Raw genomic sequence first — 6,000 nt, forward strand, 5'->3', positions numbered from 1 at the left:
TTGTCTCGGAGCAGATAAGCAGCCGGCTGTCAGAAACGGAGTTTTCAAAGGGCATATCCAAAACAATGACAGGAGTGGCCACTTGATTTAAGAGGATTATGGGACATTTCCGGAGGCCAATCAGAGCGCAGTAATGCAACACCTCATCCACACTGATGCTGGAGCGCTCCAGCGGGGGCGCAGCAATCGTTATTCCTCTTGCCGAGTTGGAGAACCAGCAGCGCTGTAGCTGTGGAGTCAGAGCGCTCTACGTGCCTTGCCAGTGTGGACGGGGAGTGAGCTAGTGCGCCCGGGGCTCTTTTAATGCGCTGAACTCGCAAGTATAGCCAAGCTCTGAGTGTTGCAGAAGTAGCACCTAAGATATTGTAACACATTGTTGCAGTTTCCTTTGTCTGTAATGGCTCCTTGAGTGAAGGAGCCCACAAGCACCTCTGGTTGGTGGTTACCTCTCCACTTTCCAGGGAAGCCCCATTGTGTCATTGGTGTTTCCAGACATCAGGGAAATTATTTCTGAAACGGTTTCTGTTCCCATCATTGATGTTTTGGCATATTGAAGTGCTCAGGCTCCCAGCCTCCTCTGTCTTCTCGGTCATGATCACATCATTGTGAACAAGCCACAAGAAGTAATTCTTCTGCTCTATCCAGAACTGATCAGGTGTCAACTGAAGTACGGTGTCCAGTTCTGGGCCCCACACTTTGGGAGAGGCAGGGACAAACTGGAGAAAGTCCAGAGGAGCGCAATAAAAATGATTAAAATATGACCTGCAAGGAAAGATTTTAAAAATTGGGTTTGTTTCTTCTGGAGAAGAGAAGACTGAAGGGGACGTAACAGTCTTCAAGTATGGTTGTTCTAAAGAGGAGAGTGATAAATTGTTCTCATCCTCTGAGGACAGGACAAGGAGTAATGAGATTAAAGTGCAGTAAGGGAGATTTAGGTTAGACATTACTCATAGACTCATAGACTTTAAGGTCAGAAGGGCCCATTATGATCATCTGGTCTGACCCCCTGCATGCTGCAGGCCATAAAACCGTCATTAGAAAAATTCCTAACTATAAAAGTAGTTAACCTGGAACAAATCACCGAGGGAGGTTGTGGATTCTCCGTCATTGATGGTTTTAAAGAACAGGTTAGGCAAACACCTTTCAGTGATAGTCTAGATCAGGGGTCGGCAACCTTTCAGAAGTGGTGTGCCGAGTCTTCATTTATTTGCGGTAATTTAAGTTTTCACGTGCCAGTAATACATTTTACATTTACAGGGGCCGGCGGCTGGAACCCCAGGCCAGCAGCGGGCTGAGCAGGGCTGGTGACGGGGATCCCAGGCCAGCAGCGGGCTGAGCAGGGCTGGTGGCGGGGATCCCAGGCCAGCAGCGGGCTGAGCGGGGCTGGCGGCGGGGACCCCAGGCCGGCAGCAGCGTGCCACAGTAAATTAGCTCACGTGCCGCCTTTGGCATGCGTGTCAGAGGTTGCCTATCCCTGGTCTAGATAATTCTTAGTCCTCCCTCAGTGCAGGGGACTGGACTAGATGACCACTTAGGTCCCTTCCACTCCTACATTTCTGTGATTCAATGACACTTCATAGCACTTAATCTAGAACAGTATTATGATAGACCCGAGAGACCCAACTGAGATCAGGGCGCCATTGTGCCAGGCACACTGCACAAACACAGCCCTTGCCCTGAAGAGCTAATGCCAAAATAGCCACAGCAGATAAAGGGTGAGAGGGGAAACGGTGGCACAGGGGGATGAAGCAACTTGCCCAAGGTCCCCCAGAAAGTCACTGGCAGAGCCAAGATTAAACCCCAGCGTGCCAGTGCTCTATCCACTAGACTGCTCTGCCTCCCCGACACTTGGGTGATCAGCTGGAGTTCCTCCTCGCTCCAGATCCCCGGGTGCAGCAGATCAGCTAGCATCCCCCATGGCTCACCACAGGCTGGCCGCCACATTCGCATGCAGCGACTCTCATCTGCATGGGCTTTACAGCAGGATGTAACGTTTGCACGTAGGCTTCATCTCTGGGGTGCAGCCCGGCAGGCATTTGAACAGCACACAGCAACACTGCCCAATTGTCCAGGGGAAAAGGAAAAGAAAAAAAAAGCCATGTCCAAGTGGATCTGGCCGGAGGCATTAGCACAGAGGACTGTAGGACTGAAGTGCCCCCTGGCCGCTGGCTTTTGATACAAAGACTGCACTGCTCTGCAGCCCCCCACCCCCAGTCCGACTGCTTGGTGTAATTAATCTTTGCCCCACCGCCGAGCTACAAGGCGTATGTTTGGGGGGAGGTGTGCCGGGCGTGGGGGCAGCCAATATTTGTTTTGCTGCTATTCTTCAGCTCATTATTTTTGACTGTCTGAAAATGGCTTTTCTTTGAAGCCAGTGTGTGAGGCTGCGAATTCCAGGGGCTTTGCCTCTCTCTGGGCTAGTCTACACCGACGCAGCTGGGCCACTGTAGTGGGGTCTGTGCTCTCCCGTCGGCATAATACATCCACCTCTGAGCAGGGGTAGCTGTGTCGGCGAGAGACACTCCCCCACTGACCTAGCGCTGCCCACACCGACGCTTAGGTCAGTGCAACGTGCGTCACTCGGGGGGAGGGGGGGGTGGCTTAGTCACACCCTTGAGCAACGTCAGTTATATCGAAGTAAGTGGTTTTGCAGACCTGGCTTCCGTCTTTCAGCTGGACTCTGATTTTCTGGCTGAACTGCTAAGGAGCAACCTTGCTGCGTTACGCAAACCGGCCATTGGGTGTCACTGTTCTGTACTACAGCACCTGAGTGAGCTGGTAGCAGGGCACTGGGGTCCGGCTATTTTACCTTCGCCGCTTGGTGATGGGAAGGGAGCACAGACCCCACAGATCACAGGGTTTTTCACATACTCCAGACTGGTGCGGCCTATTTACAAGCAACTGACTGATTCCTGCTGGTCCGTTATCCTGGAGGCTGGGCTGCACCGGGAGCGTAATCCTGGACACTGGCACCCCGGCGTTGCTGAGTGGGAACAAGCCTGCTGTATGCTAAGCATCATAATTCATAGCTGCTAAGGCCAGAAGGGACCATTGTGTTCATCTAGTCTGCCCCCCCCCTTCCCCCGTGTAACAGGGCAGAGACCTGCCCTGAAGTCATTCCCAGAGCAGAGCTTTTTGTAGATCATCCAGTCTAGATTTAAAAATTGCCAGTGATGGAGAACCCATCATGCTCCTTGGTGAGTTGGTCCAGTGGTTAATTACCCTTATTAATAACAGTAATAAGGGTGGATGGTTGGAATTTTTTTTACCTGTAGGCATTTCTAAGGGTTGTGACAGACCAGACCAGTGGGGTACTGGAGTCTGGTAGAGGGCAAATATACTGGTCACTGGATGAGTAGTTTTCTGTTCCCTGAGTGACCAGAGCAGGGGCTGCACTAGAGTAATCAGGAACCTGCTAGAACCAGTTAAGGCAGACAGGCTAATTAGGACACCTGGAGCCAGAGAGAGAGAGAGAGAGAGAGAGGGAGGGACGGAGGGAGGGTGGGTGTGCTGCTGGAGGACTGAGGAGCACAAGCGTTATCAGACACCAGGAGGAAGGTCCTGTGGTGAGAATAAGGAAGGTGTTTGGAGGAGGCCATGGGAAAATAGTCCAGGGAGTTGTAGCTGTCATGCAGCTGTTACAGGAGGCACTATAGACAGCTGCAGTCCACAGAGCCCTGGGCTGGAACCCGGAGTAGAGGGCGGGCCTGGGTGCCCCCCCAAACCTCCCAATTGACCTGGACTGTGGGTTCTTCCAGAGGGGAGGGTCTCTGGGCTGTTTCCCAACCCACATGGTGAATCTCTGAGGCAAGAAAATCCGCCAATAAGTGCAGGACCCACCAAGATAGAGGAGGAACTTTGTCACACTGGTGTCAGGAGTGGGATCTTGGGGTGCACAGCGCGGCGGAAGGAGGGTGATTTAAAAAAAAAAAAAAAAGGAGAGGGTTTATTTTTTTCACCACAATGGATGACGCAGTGTGGGCACTGATACAAGCTACAGCGGCCCAGCAGGAGGCTACCCGTGTCCAGGCAGCCGCCCAAGAGGAGGCAATGCGGCTGCAGCAAGAGACTAATCGCCTGCTGATGGACCAGACTGCTCAAGACCGAGCTATGTTGCGGGAACTGGTAAGCCAGGTAAAGCCCCATTCCTGTGTGGGGAGTCCCAGAAGGCCTACCATGATCTGCCTGAAGAGGCTGCGGCAGACTACCCCTTGCTGAAAGCAGAGATCCTGGCCAGATCTGGGGTAATGACAGCAGTGCGGGCCCAGCAGTATCACGGTTGGAGGTACCAGGAAGACAAAACCCCGCGGTCCCAATTGTATGACCTCATCCATCTCGCACGAAAGTGGTTGCAAACAGAGTCCCAGAGTCCGGAAGAGATACTAGCGGTTCTGGTCATCGACCGATACATGAGGGGACTACCACCAGACCTTCGTGCCTGGGTAAGCCAGAACGAACCCTCCACCTATGACGAGGTTGTCGCCCTGGTAGAGAGGCAAAGGACAGCGAGGGAGCTGACCCGACCAGTTAAGGAAGAGGAACCCCGGGTTAAACTAGCAGCACCAAGCCCTCAAGTTCGGGTGATTGGGCCACCAGAAGGGCCCAGGTGGAAAAAGAGAGAGGCTGAAGGCCCATCAGAGGCCACAAAGAGTCGGAGCACTGAGGGAGAAGAGGATCATGATGTTAGACTGCCCAAACCAAGAGACCGGGGAACGCCTAGGGCTCCATACAGATGTTATGCCTGCGGGGAGTGGGGACACATAGCTGCAGTGTCCCAATGCTGAGGAGCCTATGCAGTGTAACCTGGGGAACTGGGCAGATCCATGCTCCCTAATCCACCTTGTGGGGGTCTTACTAACCCCACATATGTATACCAGACCAGTGAAACTAAATGGGGTAGGGACCACGGCACTGGTTGATTCGGGGAGGGCTATCACCCTTATCTCAGGGAAGTTCGTGAAGCGTAGTCAGCTGCTGCAGGCTAAATGTACGGGGATAACGTGTGTCCATGGGACAGTTAGTTACTCCCCCACCATCCCAGTAAAAATCGAGATCCTAGGGAACACTACTGAGGTAGCAGCAGGTGTAGTCCCTAAACTCCCATACCCGGTGCTCAGAGGGAGGGACTTCCCAGGGTTTGGAAACTTACTCCCAGTAGGGGGATGGGAGAAAGATGGGGACCCTAAAATTGGTGAGGCATCCACAGCAGACTGTCAACCCCCAATCTTCTCTGAAATATCCCCAGATTTGTTCTCCACTCCCAGACAGGGTAGAAAGACAAAAAGAGAAAGAAGGGCAGCTAAGGCCTTGGGAACCCGAATACTGACCAAAAGCCAGAGGGTCGCTCTTGTAGGTAGGCGGACCCGTGCAGCTGAAAAGGAGGCCACGCAGGAGGGAGAAGCACCTGAGTCTGACCCCCACCCTAACACTTCTGAACCAGTAGAGGCAACAGAGACTGGGCCCCTAGATCTTGGGCAGATTAGCCCTGGGAGAGGAAATTTTGGACGGGACCAGGCAGAAGACCCAAGGTATGACAACATTAGGAAGGAGGTGACTGAAATAGATGGGGTCCCCGTGGAAGGGAAAACCCAGGGACCAGGACCGTACTTCATAATGAAGAAGGATCTCTTATACCAGGTTGCACCAGTACAGGGGCAGAAGGTACAGCAGATCCTAGTACCTCAAAAACACAAGAACGCTGTATTAAGTCTTGCCCATAGTCATCTTTTTGGGGGGCATTTGAGGGTAGAGAAGACCCTGGCATGAGTCCTACGACGGTTCTTCTGGCCCGGAGTACATGAAGAAGTGCGGAGGTACTGTGCCTCCTGCCCTGAGTGTCAGCTGCACAGTCCCCGTCCCCACTTGAGGGCACCTTTAGTACCCCTTCCCATCATAGAGGTCCCCTTCGAGCGAATAGCCATGGACCTAGTGGGACCCCTGGAGAAGATGGCTCGGGGCCACCAATATATACTTGTTGTTTTGGACTATGCTACTCGCTAC

Source organism: Chrysemys picta, chromosome 18, assembly GCF_011386835.1.
Source record: "Chrysemys picta bellii isolate R12L10 chromosome 18, ASM1138683v2, whole genome shotgun sequence".
Lineage (NCBI taxonomy): Eukaryota > Metazoa > Chordata > Testudines > Emydidae > Chrysemys > Chrysemys picta.